Source organism: Sapajus apella, unplaced genomic scaffold (genome assembly GCF_009761245.1).
Source record: "Sapajus apella isolate SASKATOON/1434 unplaced genomic scaffold, GSC_monkey_1.0 scaffold9, whole genome shotgun sequence".
Taxonomy (NCBI): Eukaryota; Metazoa; Chordata; class Mammalia; order Primates; family Cebidae; genus Sapajus; species Sapajus apella.
In genome coordinates this window covers 34465962-34479075 of record NW_022436949.1, presented here as the reverse complement: position 1 = coordinate 34479075, position 13114 = coordinate 34465962, and positions in this window count along the sequence as shown.

The following is a 13114-nucleotide window of genomic DNA, read 5'->3' as shown; positions in this document are numbered from 1 at the left end:
TGCTAGCCATGACTGCTTCGCATCTGGCAGCGCAAACGTTGCCCAGCTGGGCCTACGACAGAGCAGACCAACTTCCGGCAGCACTACCATCTCCGCGTGCATATAGCCTACTCAACTTATGACCAAGTCGTGTTACAACCGGTCTGTCGGAACCAATCATGGTCATAAGTCCACGATTTATAAATGGGAGCTAAATTATGAGAACACATGGATACATGGGTGGGCACAACACACAGAGGGCAGGAGGTAGGAGGATGGAGAGGATCAGGAAGAATAGCTAAGGGATACCTGGGAGATGGGATGATCTGTGCAAGAAACCACAATGGCACATGTTGACCTGTGTAACAAACATATATCTTGCACATGTACCCCTGAACTTAAGAGTTGGAAATTAAAAAAAAATTCTTTACACACTCTTTACACCCTTACTGTGATAACACAAATGTCAACTAAAAAGGAAAAACATTTCTTACTGTCAACAAAGTTTTACCATTCATTCAGATGATATGATCAATCTCAGGCACTGGTTAACAAACTTTGTGATATTTGAGACCAGCTTTTTAGGTATTTTCTTCCCACATTAGGACAGGCTCTTATTCAGATATAATATGCAAGCTTCCAAGATATGCATCAGGGTACCAGCTGCACAATGTAGGGATTTTAGCTGTGTAAAATTTTATTTTATACTCTGATAACTTCAAATTGCCACTGACATTTTCTGACTTCCTATACTCCATAAATTTGATGTTAGTTTATAAGCCATTTAGACAGACAAGATATATTCTGTTAAAAATATTTCATAGATAAATCTCAATTAGATTTCCACTAGTATATACCATCAGGAGGTTAGATTAGCATGTTTAAAAGCAAATTTGACCACATCATTATTTTAATTTAATCATGAGCATTTCTAGGGGAAATGGGGAGGGAACTTGGTTTTATTACAGCTGTTTATCCTTTCTTTTCCATCCATATTCTTAGTTTGGAAGGTCATAAGGGTATTTTTTATGGCATATTTGGAATATGTATCTATATTTATCTCTACATATGCCTTATGTACTTTCCAAGTTTACTGAAAAAAAAAATTACCTCCTGTCCATAACATTGTTGTCTAATAATATATTTTTCCTAGCAGATTTTACTGCAGCTGAGAAAAACTGATAACTTTCATCATAAAGGTGTTGTGAATATTTACACCTATCTCTAAAACTCATTTGCAATCTTGCGCTAAACTTAATTTCAACAACGCTCTTATATTGATTTTTTGTTTGTGTGTGTAGCCATATTTTGCAACACCTGTGGTAGGACTCTTACATAATGAGCTTTTAGTACATTTCTGAGGAAACTCATTCTACAGGATATTTTTATATAGTATTCAATATAAGCTTTAGCAAATCTAAACATATCAGTGAGTGTCATAAAACTGGAAAACATAAATTTTAAGATAAATGGGCATACGTTTGAAAAAAATTTCTGTAGTCAATGCCTCTAATACTGAAAAATAACAAGAAAAAATTTTAAAAGGAAACAAGAGAAAATTGAAATAGGCTTTGTGCCTTTCAATTGTCAGACTCATATATCAACTGGAATCCCACTTTAAGTCAAATGCATTTCTCTATATGAGAGTTATATAACAAATGTTGTCATGATGGTGACACAGTGTATTAGTTTAGAAGAAAAAGAACAGTTTTGGAAGATAGGCTTGCTCAACTTTAAGAGCTCTATGAGTATTTTTCAATTTCATTGTCTAAGAAAGCTTTCTCTATTCTAAAATCATTCATTTAAGTATATTATTAAGAGAAATATTCACTTTATTTAAATTATATTTAAATGTTAACTTTGACAGCAACAGCAAAGTAAAAGAGAAAGGAAACATTAAAAGACCAAAGAGAGGGAAAGAGCAGCCAGCTGTGTTAAATTCATAATATACACCAAACATTATAACTGTCAAATAAACATGGAGGTATTTTCTGCATTTTTGACATATTACTTAGTGTTTTTATGAATCATAGAGACAAAATTGAAAGTCACATTTCACTTTTGAGTGTTTTTTTTTTTTTTTTTTTTTTTTTTTTTTTTTTTTTTTTTTGAGACAGAGTTTCGCTCTTGTTACCCAGGCTGGAGTGCAATGGCGCGATCTCGGCTCACTGCAACCTCCACCTCCTGGGTTCAGGCAATTCTCCTGCCTCAGCCTCCTGAGTAGCTGGGATTACAGGCATGCACCACCATGCCCAGCTAATTTTATGTAGTTTTAGTAGAGACAGGGTTTCACCATGTTGACCAGGATGGTCGCGATCTCTTGACCTCGTGATCCACCCGCCTCGGCCTCCCAAAGTGCTGGGATTACAGGCGTGAGCCACCGCGCCCGGCTTGAGTGTATTTTGTATTTATATACTAAAATACACTTTTCTTTGTTTTGATGTAAAAATAAACATAGGTCCACACTTCTCATAACTTTACTGTATATTTTTTTTCATGAGCCAGAAGGTCATTATCCTAGCTGGGGGGTAAAAAAAAAAAATTAAACCCTTGAACTTGATTTTTTGTGAAAATAAGAAGAGAATTATCTTATTCTCAGACCCCCTAAAGAGGCAATTTCCCCAGAATTCCTGTTATGAAAAGTAGGAGGGCTATAGAAACTACACACTTCAAGATATAAGCAAAAAAAAAAAAGAAAAAAAAAAGGGTATGTGAGTGGCTTATCTTTAACATCACCACCAAGCTTGATTCTGTTGTTTTTGTGATAGTCTTTAACAATAATGTAGCTAATAATGGAATATGCAAATATCCAAATATGACATAAAAAGATCTAGTTGTGAACTTATTTTACACTACTCTGTCTCTCCAACATCTTGTAATACATGGATTAATTTACTAATCTTACAACTTCTCTTTATTCTTCTGCCTCCTGAGCTCATTGAAAACTTGAGAAAACTTGCTTTTAAATATCTCATGGACATGAGATACACAATTCTAACTCCTAACCTCAAATACGCCTTTTAGGATTTTTGTTTTTGTTTTGTTTGGCTTAAATCAATCTCCCTTTACCACCTCTTTTTAAAGATAAGAAGCCTTGGATATTTTATGTAGTTATTACCGTATTCATTCAAACTGAGATTTGACAATGAAGTTTTTAGCTTCTGGAAAAAGCTAAAACATATTTTACTCATCTAGGTATGCTCACAGTATAGAGCAGTACTTTTCCCACATAAACCCAGAGGTATTTTAACCCTCTGTACGCTGAACACATGATTGCATAACTGAACTGCAAATTATCCAGGTAGAAAGATTTCTCCAAGTAGGTTTATAAGGCCAGTTTTTTATCTGTGCAACTTCAGGTTTTCTCACTTAAGAGGAAGGCTCTTGAAAAATATAGAACAGGGTTTCTAAAGTATTAATATAAAATGTTAAATATTCCCAGTGTGAAATATATATATATATATTTTTTTTTTCCTCGAGCACTGCAACCATCTCCAGAAAGATGGAAAAAAAATATCCAAATTGATATGGTTTGGCTGTGTCCCTACCCAAACCTCATCTTAAAATGTAGCTCCCATAATTCCCACATGTTATAGGAGGGACCAGTGAGAAATAATTAAACCATGGATGCGATTTCTCCCATACCGTTCTCATGGTAGAGAATAAGTCTCATAAGATCTGATGGTTTTATAAGAAGTTTATGCTTTCACTTCTTTCTCATTCTCTCTTGCTGCCACCATGTAAGAAGTGCCTTTTGCCTCCTATCTCCTGCCATGATTGTGAGGCCTTCCCAACCACGGGGAACTGTGAGTCCATTAAACCTCTTTTTCTTCTCAGTTTTGGGTATGTCTTCATCAGAAGCATGAAAATGGACTAATACACTAATTGTTAAAGGTAACTTAGAAAGTAAATCTTTTTGTTTGGTTGATTTGTTTCAGTGACTAAAAATGTTATCTTTTCAGACAACCTCATTTAATCTTTATGGCTTAAACATTCTATTATAGATATTTGTACTTATAATATCATTTGTTCATCTTATTTGTTTTTTATTTGTGTAAGCAGAGAAAATATTCCCTGATTATTGTAGCATTCCCACCTCTAACTCATAAAATATATATTTATTATTATTTGCTATTATTTCAATGTGAGAAATTAGTTCTAAATTATTGTAGTTTTTCTGGGTACATAGTAGGTATATGTATTTATGAGGTACATTAGATTTTTTTGATACAGGCATGCAATGTGAAATAAACACATTGTAAATAATGGGATATCCATCCCATCAAGCATTTATCCATTGAGTTGTAAGGAATTCCATTACATTCTTTAAATTATTTTAAAATACACAGTTATTATTGACTATTGTCATCCTGTTGTACAATCAAATAGTAGGTTTTAGGCATTCTTTCTATTTTTTTTGTACCTATTAACTATCCCCACCTCCTCCCCAGCTCCATACTACCCTTCCCAGCCTCTGGTAACCATCATTGTACTCTCTATGTCTATGAATACAATTGTTTTGAATTTTAGATCCCACATATAAGTGACAACATGCTATGTTTGCCTTTCTGTGTTGGCTTGTTTCACTTAATATAATGATCTCTCATTCCATCTGTGTTGTTGAAAATGACTGGATCTCATTCCTCTTTGTGGCTCATTAGTACTTCATTATTTATATGTTCCACATTTTCAGTATCCATTTGTTGATGGACATTTAGCGTGATTCCAAACCTTTCCTATTGTAAGTAGTGCTGCAACAAACATGAAAGTTCAGCTATCTCTTCAATGTACAAATTTACTTTCTTTTGGGTATATACCCAGCAGTGGGGTTGCTGGATAATATGGTAGCTCGCATTTTAGTTTTTGAAGAACCTACAAACTGTTCTCCATAATGATCATAATGATTTACATTCCCATGAACAGTGTACCAGGGTTCTCTTTCTCCACATCCTCATCAGCATAGTTATTGCCTTTTTTTTTTTTTTTTTTATGTAAGCCATTTTAATTGGGATCTCATTGTAGTTTTGATTTGGATTTCTCTGATGGTCAGTGATGTTGAACGCCTTTCCAGATGTCCATTTTCCATTTGCACCTCTTCTTTTGAGAAATGTCTATTCAAATCGTTTGCACATCATCTGATCAAACAGTTGGACTTTTTCTCATAGAGTTGATAAGTTCCTTATGTGTTCTGGTTATTAATCCCTTGTCAGATGGGTAGTTTACAAATATTTTCCCCTACTCTGTGAGTTGTCTTTTCACTTTGTTGATTGTATCCTTTGCTGCGCAGAAGTTTTTTTAACTTGATGTGATCCCATTTGACCATTTTTGGTTTGGTCGCCTGTGCTTGTGAGATGTTGCTCAGTAAATTTTTGCACCATCCAGTGTCCTGGAGATTTACCCAATGTTTTTTGTAGACTTTTATTATTTGAGGGCTTAGATTTAAGTCTTTCATTTATTTTGATTCAGTTTTTGTGTATGGAAAGAGATCTAGTTTCATTCTGCAGATGAATATACAGTTTTTTTAGTACCATTAATTGAAGAGACTTTTCCCCAGTGTATTATTTTGACACCTCTGTCAAAAATGAGTTCACTGTAGGTGTGTAGATTTCTTTTGGGGTTTTCTATTCTGCTTTTAGGTCCATATGTCTGTTTTTGTGGCAGTACCAGGCTGTTTTGATTAGTATAGCTCTGTAGTATAATTTGAAGTCAGGTTATTTGATTCCTCTAGTTTTGTTCTTTTGTTTAAAATAGCTTTGACTTGTCTGGGTCTTTTGTGATGTCACATAAATTTTAAGATATAATTTTTTTCATTTCTGTGAAGACTGTCATTGATATTTTGATAGGGATTGCATTAAATTTGTAGATTGCTTTGGGTGTATGAACATTTTAACAATATCAATTTTTCTGATTCATAAACGTGAAATATCTTTTTATTTTTTGTCTGTCCTCTGATTTTTTCATCTGTTTAAAATCATCTTTTTATAGTTTTATAGAAATATTTCACATACTTGGTTAATTTATGGATATTTAAGTTTAGGTGTGGCTATTGCAGAAAGGAGGATTATATTTTCTTTAAAGCATTGTTCACTGTTAGCATATAGAAATGCTACTGATTTTTGTATATTGGTGTTGGGTCTTGCAAAGTTACTGAATTTGTTTATTAGTTCTAATTTTCTGTAGAGTCTTTGGATTTCTGTATACATAGGATTATATCATTTGCAAACAAGAATAATTCACCTTCTTCCTTTCCAATTTGGATGCCCTTTATTTCTTTCTGTTGTCTAATTGCTCTAGCTAGAACTTCCAGTACTATGTTGAATAACAGAGGTGATAACGGAATCCTTGTTTTATTCCAGAGCTTATAGGGAAGGCTTTTACCTATTTCCCATTCAGTATGATACTAGCTGTGGTTCTGTCATGTATAGCTTTTATTATGTTGAAATATGTTCCTTCTATATCCAGTTTTGTTAGGGTTTTTATTTTAAAGGGATATTGAATTTTGTCAAATGATGTTTCAGCATCAATTGAAATGATAATATGGTTTTTATTCTTCATTCTGTTGATTTGATATATCACATTGGTTGATTTCTGTATGTTGAATCATCCTTGCATCCCAGGGATAAATCCAACGTGGTCATGAGGAATGATCTTTCTAAGGTATTGTTAAGTTGTGTTTGTTAGTATTTTGATGAGGCTTTTTGCATCAATATTCATCAGAGGTATTGGGCTGTAGTTTTCTAATTCTATGTGTATTTGTCTCATTTTGGTTCCAAGGTAACACTGGCTGTGTAGAATAAGCTTGGAAGCATTCCTTCTTCCTCTATTTTTCAGAATAGTTTGAATAGGATTGGTATTTGTTCTACTTTAAATCTTTGGTAGATTTCAGTAGTTAAGCCATTGGATCTTGGGATTTTCTTTGCTGGGAAATTTTTTTATTACAGCTTCAGTTTTGTTACTTGCTATTGGTCTGTTGATGTTTCAGATTTCTTCCTGGTTCAGCCTTGATAGGTTGTATGTATCTATAAATTTATGTATTCCTTCTAAATTTTCCAATTTATTAGCATGTACTTGCTCATAATAGCCACTATTAATCCTTTTAATATCTGTAGTATCAATTGTAATGTATCCTTTTTCATTTCTGGTTTTATTTATTTGGATCTTCTCTCTTTTTTCTTAATCTGGTGAAAGGTTTGTTAATTTTGTTTAACTTTTCAAAAAATCAATTTTGTATTAATCTTTGAATTTTTTTGTTTCAATTTCATTCATTTCTGCTCTGATCTTTATTATTTCTCTTCTTCTATGAATTTTCATTTAATTTTCTCTTGCTTTCCTAGTTCTTAAAGTGCATTGTTAGATTGTTTATTTGATGTTTTTCCTTTTTTGTTTTTGATGAAGGTACTTATAAATTCTCTCTTAGTATCACTTTTGCTGTATCCCATAGGTTTTGGTATGCTGTGTTCCCATTATTATTTATTTCAGAAAATTTTTCAATATTCTTCTTAATTTCTTCATTGACTCATTGGTCATTCAGGAGCATATTGCTTAATTTCCATGTGCTTTTATATTTTCCAAAATTCCTCTTGTTATTTTCTGTTTTATTCCACTGTGTTCAGAGGAGATGCATGATATTATTTAAAAATTTTTAACTGTTTTAAGACTTGATTTCTGACTTTACATATGCTCTATCCTTTAGAATGATCCATTTGCAGAGGAAAAGATTGTGTATTCTGTAGTCCTTGGATGAAATTTTTTGTAAATATCTATTAGGCCTATTTGGTCCATAGTGCAGGTTACATCTAACGTTTCTTTATTTTGTGTTTGGAAGATATGTTAAGTGCTGGAAGTGGGGTACTGGAGTCTCCAGCTATTATTGTATTGGGGCCTATCTGTCTGTTTAGCTGTAATAATATTTTATTTGTATATCTTGGTGCTCCAGTGTTGTATGTATATATATTTTGAATTGTTATGTCCTCTTGCTGAATTGGAACCTTTATAATTATATAGTGACCTTCTTTGTCTCTTCTTGATAGTTTTGTCTTAAAATCTATTTTTGTCTTATATGTGTATAGCTACTCCGGTACTTTTTTGGTTTTCATTGGCATATAATGTATTTTTTTTCTTTTTCTTTTTAGTATACATATGTCTTTATAGGAGAAGTGTGTTTCTCATGGGCAACAGATCAATGGGTCTTGTTTTTTCATCCATTCACCCAGTCTACATCTTTTGAAAGAAGAGTTTAGTCCATTTACATTCAATGTTATTGCTGACAAATAAAGAGCTACTCTTATCATTTTTAAAAATTCATTTTCTGGCTGTGTTGTGATCTTCTCTTCCTTCTTTGATTATTTCTCTAGTGAAGATGATTTTCTTCAGTCATATAATTTAGCTTTTTATTTTCTGTGTTTTTATTGTATGTTCTTTGATTTGGAGTTATCATGAGGCTTGCAAATAATATCTTACAACCCATTATTTTTATCTAATAACAACATTACTTGGCATAAACAAACACATAAGCAAAAAGTAACATAATAAAACCTTGCTTGAACTTTGTGCCTTGCTTTTTAGCTTTTTGTTGTTTCTGTTTATATCTTGTTGTGGTATGTCTTGAAAAGTTGTTGTAGTTATATTTTGGATTGATTCATCATTTAGTCTTTCTACTTTGGGTAGAAGTATTTTACACATAACCATTACAATGTTATAATATTTGGTGTTTTTCTGTGTGTTTATTATTACCAGTCAGTTTGGTAGCTTTACGTGATTATTTATTGCTCATTAATGTCCTTTATTTCTGATTGAAATGCTCCCTTTAGTATTTCTTGTAGGACTGGTATCATATTGATAAAAAATAATTTAGCTTTTGTTTGTAATTAAAACTTTTTTTCCTTCATGTTTGAAATATATTTTCACTGGATATATTAATCTATGGTAAAATTTTTTTCTTCAGCACTTTAAATATTTCCCAACACTGTCTCCTGGCCCATAAAGTTTCTGCTGAAGAGTCTGCTGCCAGATGTATTAAATCTCTATTATATGTTACTTGCCTCTTTTCACTTGCTGCTTATAGGATCTTTTCTTTATATTTGACCTTTGGACGTTTGATAATTAAATGCCTTGAGGCAGTCTTTTTTGGGTTAAATCTGTTTGTGTTCTATAACATTCTTGTAATTGAACATTAATATCTTTCTCCAGGTTTGGGAAGTTATCTGTTATTGTATCTACCCCTATCCCTTTCTCTACCTCCTTTTTAAGGCCAGTAGCTCTTAGATTTGCCTTTTAAAGGATATGTTCTTGACCATGTAGGCATGCTTAATTTTTAAAAATTCTTATGTTTTTGTCTCCTCTAATTATGTATTTTCAAATAACCTGTCTTCAAACTCATTGATTATTTTGCTTGGTTAATTCTGCTGTTGTAGGACTTTGGTGCATTCTTCAGTATGCTAATTACATTTTTTCAGCTCCAGAATTTGAGCTTGATTCTTTTAAATTGTTTTAATCTCTGGGTTAAATTTATCTGATAGAATTTTGAATTACATCTTTGTGTTATATTGAATTTCTTTGAGTTTCTTCACTACAGCTATTTTTGAATTCTCTGCCTGAGAGGTCGCATATCTCTGTTTCTCCAGGATTGGTTCTTGATGGCATATTTAGTTCATTTGGTGAAGTTATGTTTTGATGGATGTTGTTAATGCTAATTTATATTCCTCAGTGTCTGGGTATTGAAGAGTCAGGTATTTATTGTAGACTTCACTGCCTGGGCTTATTTGTAGCCGTTCTTCTTGGGATGCAGCACTGTTCCCTGTAACACTGTGATTCTTGCAAGACTTGTAGAGGTAGCATCCTGATGGCCTTGAATAAAATTCGGAAAAATTATCTCGATTACCAGGCAGAGGATCTTGTTCTCTTTTCTTACTTTCTTCCAAATATACAGATTTTTCTCTCTCTGTTCTGAGCCGCCTAAAGCTGGGGGTAAAGTTTCACATACACTCTTATTGCGACCACCATTATGACTGCACTGGGTCAGAACACTGCTAGGCCTTGCCCAAGGTCTTCTCTAACCACTCCGTGGCTACCACCTATGTTCACTCAAGGTCCTCAAACTCTAAAATCAGCAGCTGACAAGGCCAGCCAGGCCTGTGTCCTTCCCTTCAGGGCAACAACATCCCCCAGGCCCCAGGTGGGTTCAGAAGTGCCATTTGGTAGTGAGAGACAAGTCAATAGCCTTAGAAGTCTTCCTGGTATTCTATTGTATTGTGGCTGAGGTGCAACTCAAACTACAAGATGCAGCCTTTCCACTCTTCCCTACCCTTTCCAAAGGCAAAGAAGCCTTACCTTGCAGCTACTTCTACTCCCGACCATGAGGAGTACTGCTAGACTAGCACCGATGATCCCTTAAGGCCAAAGGTCTTTTATGTCAGTTTGTGGTGAAGACTACCTGGACTGGGACTCACCCTTGAAGGCAATGGGCTCCTCTCTTGCCCAGAGCAGGTCAATTTAAGAGTCAAGTCTGGAGTTAGGGACCCCAAGATCCAGCTGGGTGGTCTATCCCCTGTGGCAGAATTGGTACCTTAGGTGCACGATAAAGTCTCTTACTTTTCCCTCTGCTTTTCTCAAGCAGAAGTGTTACCCCATAGGCACCATAGCTGGTATAGTGCTGAGTCTTTCCTCAAGCCAGCAAGTCTCAATGGCCCTCAGTGTACTACTTGGGTATTTCTGCAGGTTTTTCAGGGCCCAAGCGTTTTTCACTCAACAGATAATAAATGCGGTCAGAACTAGGTTTTTCCTTTCAAGGAAGTTAATTTCCTTCTTGCCCAGGATAGGTCTAGAAATGTCATCTGAAAGCTAGGACCTGAAGCAGGGGTCTCATGACTCTGACATTTGCCCTATCCTGCTGTAGTGGAGCTTATTATTATTATTACTTACTTTTAACTTTTATTTTAAGTTCAAGGGTACATGTGCAGGATGTACAGTTTTGTTATTTAGGTAAATGTGTCTCATGACAGCTTGTTGTACAGATTATTTTATCACCCAGATATTAAGCCTAGTATCCATTAGTAATTTTTTTCTTGATTCTCTCCCTCCTAAAAACTTCGGCCCTCCAGTGACACCCAGTGTGCATTGTTCCCATCTATGTGTTCATGTAATCTCATCATTTAGCTCCCACTTATATGTGAGAACCTATGGTATTTGGTTTTCTGTTTCTGATAGCCTCCAGTTCCACCCAGGTCCCTGGAAAGGATATAATCTTATTCTTTTTTTATGACTACATAGTATTCCAAGGTGTGTATATATCACATTTCCTTTTTCCAGTCTGTCATTGATGGGCATTTAGGTTGATTCCGTGTCTTTGCTATTATGAATAGTGCCACAATAAACATACATATGCATGTGTCTTTATAATAGAATGATTTATATTTCTTTGGTATATGTCCAGTAATGGGATTGCTGGGTCAAATAATATTTCTGCCTCTAGGTGTTTAAGAGAATGCCACACTGTCTTTCACAGTGATTGAACTAATTTATACTCTCACCAACAGTGTAAAATCATTTCTTTTTTTCTCTGTAACCTTACTGGGTCTGTTATTTTTGGACTATTTAATAATAGCCATTCTGACCAATGTAAGATGGTATCTCATTGTGATTTTGATTTGCGTTTCTCTAATAATTAGTAATGTTGAGCTTTTTTTCTTGTTTTTTGGCCACATGTATGTCTTTTTCTGAAGTGTCTGTTGTTCACTTTTTAATGGGGTTGTTTTCTCTTGTAAATTTGTTTAAGTTCCTTATAGATGCTGGATATTAGACCTTTGCCAGATATGCAGCTTACAAACTTTTCCCCCACTCTGTAGGTTGTCTGTTTACTCTGTTGATAGTTTATTTTGCTATGCAGAAGCTGTTTAGTTTAATTAGATCCCATTTGTCAAATTTTGCTTTTGTTGCAATTTCTTTTGGCATCTTTGTCAAAAAATATTTGCTCAACGCTATGTGCTGAATAGCATTACTTAGGTTTTCTTCTAAGGTTTTTATAGTTTGGGGTTTTACATTTAAGTCTTTAATCCATCTTGAGTTGATTTTTGCATATGGTGTAATAAAGGGGATCCAGTTTTAATTTTCTGCATATGACTAGCCAAAATCTCAGAACCATTTATTCCATAAGGAATTTTTTACCCATTGCTTTTTTTTTTTTTTTTTTCTTCAGGTTTGTTGAGGATCACGTAGTCATAGGTGTGCAGTCTTTTTTTCTGGGTTCTCTATTCTGTCCCATTGGTCTATGTCTGGTTTTGCACCAGTACATTGCTGTTTTGGTTACTGTAGCCTTGTGGCATAGCTTTTATCCAATATATAATAAAAGTCCCCCCTCTCTTTCTTCTCCATTCTTCAAGTGAAAGGAAGGGGTCTTGTGGGGCCAGCAGCTGTGCAGCCTGGAGTTAGTGGAGGGGTGATGCCAACACTCACTTGCCTGCTCCAACTGGTGTCTCAGTATGACACATGTCCCCTCAAAGCACTGCCTATTGGCCTATCTCAGCCCTGAAAGTTGCCTACAAGTTGCAGTCTTTGTTGATGGGGATGTCAGAAATTCAGGACAGTTTTTAATATATCTTCAGTGCTTCTTACAGCAATATGAAGTTAAAATCAGGTACTGTGATTCCTCACCTGGTGTGTGTGTGTGTGTGTGTGTGTGTGTGTGTGTGTGTGTGTGTGTGTATCTTTTTTTTTAAATATATATTTTATTGCATTTTAGGTTTTGGGTTACACATGAAGAACATGCAAGATTGTTGCAGAGGTACATACATGGCAATGTGGTGCACTGCCTTCCTCCCCAATACCTATATCTGGCATTTCTCCCCATGTTATCCCTCTCCAACTCCCCACTCCCCACTGTCCCTCCTCTATTTTACCCCCACAGACACCAGTGTGTGATGCTCCCCAATGTGTGTCCATGTGTTCTTATTGTTTAACACCCATCTATGAGTGAGAACAGGTGGTGTTTGATTTTCTGTTCTTGTGTCAGTTTGCTGAGAGTTATGTTTTCCAGGTTCATCCATGTCCCTAAAAAGGAAACAAACTCATCGTTTTTTATGAGTATGAATACTATGCATGGCTGCATAGTATTCCATGATGTATGTATGCCACATTTTCT